A 2,933-nucleotide genomic window follows, 5' to 3' on the forward strand; every position below is an offset into this window, starting at 1 on the left:
ACATTCTCGGATGGATTTCACTACATTAGATCCAGTTCTTATTCTATAGACCCAAAAATGGGACAGTTCTTATGGATGTGGAATATGTCAAAGGATAACATAAAAAACAAAGAACATATGAATATAACACTTCTCTGGTCATTCATCAGGAGACTGTCAAGGTATGTGCATACATTACAGTAAACTGGAACTGCGATATTTACAGAATTAATACACTCAGATTGAAACAGTTATGCACTTTTAACAAATTCATCATACACAAAACACCTAATCTAGACTGTTGTGACCAACTGCTGTAAAACCAAAGTTAAGAAAATTTTACTTAAGCTGGTCTAATAGTCCCTGTTAAGATACTCATCTATAGAGTAGGAGCTGCCTGCCTAAAAATCTTTCAAACTGTTTAAACTGTGCTGTTTCTGAAACAAAGTTTTTGAAGGTTGCTGGCAAATTATTGAAAATGAGTGTTCCTGTATACTGGACCCCTGTTTGGACCAAGGTAAGCAATTCAGGTCTTATTGTTCCTAGTATTTTACTATGTGCTGAGCTATTGTTTGGAGATACACACACATTATTTGCAACAAATTTCTTTAAGCGATAAATATACTGAGAAGCATTGGTTAGAATACCCACTTCCTTGATCATGTTTTTACATGATTATCTGGAATTTACACCACAAGTGAGGAAACTAATATACTGTGATATGTCAAAGGCATTTGACTGTGTAAATTACAGTATCCTTTTAAGTAAATTAGAATATTTTGGTGTTACAGGAAATGATGCAAAATGGTACAAATCTTAACTCTGGCAGGAAACAAAGGGTGTTATTATGAAAGAGAGATGTATTAAGCTATCAGGCATCATCCAACTGGGAACTAATTACATGTGGAGTCCCACGAGATTCCATCTCAGGGCCTTTACTTTTCCTTGTGTATATCAATGATCTTTCATCACTAACATTACCAGATGTCAAGTTTGTTTGTTTGCCAATGATACAGACATCAAGTGAAGTCTTAGAAAGATCGGCTAATAAGATATTTGTGGACATTAATCACTGGTTCCTAGTCAATACCTTGTCACTAAACTTTGAAACATTACACTACATTCAGTTTAGAACTTGTATAGTGTGTCCCACAAGTATATGCCTAACATACGATGACAAGCAGATAGAAGTGGACAGTGTTAAATTCTTGGTATTACAGCTTGATAATAAATTGAACTGGGAGGAGCATACCACAGAACTGCTGAAGCATCTTAACATATCTCTGTTTGCAATGTGAATGGTGTCAAAGACAGGGGACATAAAAATGAAAAAGCTGGCATACAATGCTTGCTTTCATTCGTAACGTCACATGGAATTATTTTATGGGCTAATTCATAAAGCCAAGCTTAAGTTTTCCATGCACAAAAGAGTGCAATAAGAGTTATATGTGGTGTGAACGCAAGAACATCCTGCAGAAGCTTGTTTAGGGAACTAGGGATACTAACTACTGCTTCCCAATATATTTATTCCTTAGTGAAACTTGTCATTAAAAATATATCACTTTTGTAAACCAACAGCTCAGTTCATGGAATCAATATCAGAAATAAGAATAATCTTCACAAGGATTTAAAGTCACTTACTCTTGTACAAAATGGTGTCCATTTTTCAGGAACACACATTTTTCAGCAACTTGCCAGGAGCCATAAAAAGCTTAACCGATGAATTTCAGTTTAAGAGAAGCCTAAGCGATTTATTGGTGGCCAACTTCTTGTACTCCACTGATGACTTCTGGGACATGTAGAGGCTACTGAGTACATAAGATTTTGAATACGAACCCATTTTGAATAGGAACCCATGTCTGGAAGCATATCGTTGCCATTCTGCAACAGTTTCAATGCAGATGATTATCTCATCCACACCCACGTTAAGAATGTACTTGGGCGTGACCCAGTACAATTGTTGCAATCTATTTGAAACGAATACTGACTCGTTCCGTTATTACTTACGCATTTGTATTACAACTTACACCATATGGTTTACATTAGTCAACAACAAGAACCCAGCATCTACGGCTCCAGCCGCAATGTAGCCATGCATTACAACAGCGGCTCTATGTCGCAACCACCAACGTTCTTACACACATTGTACCTCTGAAGCATGTTCTGATACACTCTCTCCATCCCACCTGGTGTCTCTTCACTGTCTTGTGCAGCGGCCAGAACTCGTGCCAGCAGATCTTCCTCTGTCTCTACAGGTGTCTCATAAATTAGGCTTTTCATTTGACTCCACAAGAAGTACTCCATAGGGGTTAAATCTGGCGATTGTGGTGGCCACGCGGTTGGACCACCACGGTCTATCCACCTTTCACCATATCGTCTGTTGAGATGTCTCCGGACAGCCAGTGAAAAGTGAGGTGGTGCTCCATCATGCTGAAACCACATTTCCTGGCGGACATTCCTGACGGACATTCAATGGCACAGCTTCCAAGAACGGGTCCATTACGTGTCATAAGAAGACTAAGTATGCAGGACCAGTGAGCTTGGATGGAAGGACGTATGGTCCAATCACATTACCGTCCAGAATACCTGCCCACACGTTGTCCGTGGCCTCGTTGACGGGCTATCTTCAATGCAACGCAGCACACCTTCTTCAAATTCGGGAGTGCGGCGTCGCCGTGGAACACCACAGTCCTGCCTCCTCACGGGAAAGGTACCCGTTTCTCGTAGCCGTTGTGTAACATGGGCAAACAGTTTATGCGATGCCGTGTGACACTGCGGAAAACGTTCGTGATACAGCTGACTTGCAGCTCTTCCGTTACCTCCAGCTTCGCCTTACACAAGGAGCATGTCTGTGTATTCCGCAAACGTGTACTGCACCATGTTCCTCTATCAGTGACGCACAGGTATTGACTTGCTCTCACAGCAAAGCGCACATTAAGTGACATCTGGGGATC

This window comes from Schistocerca americana, chromosome X (assembly GCF_021461395.2).
Source record: "Schistocerca americana isolate TAMUIC-IGC-003095 chromosome X, iqSchAmer2.1, whole genome shotgun sequence".
NCBI classification, from domain to species: domain Eukaryota; kingdom Metazoa; phylum Arthropoda; class Insecta; order Orthoptera; family Acrididae; genus Schistocerca; species Schistocerca americana.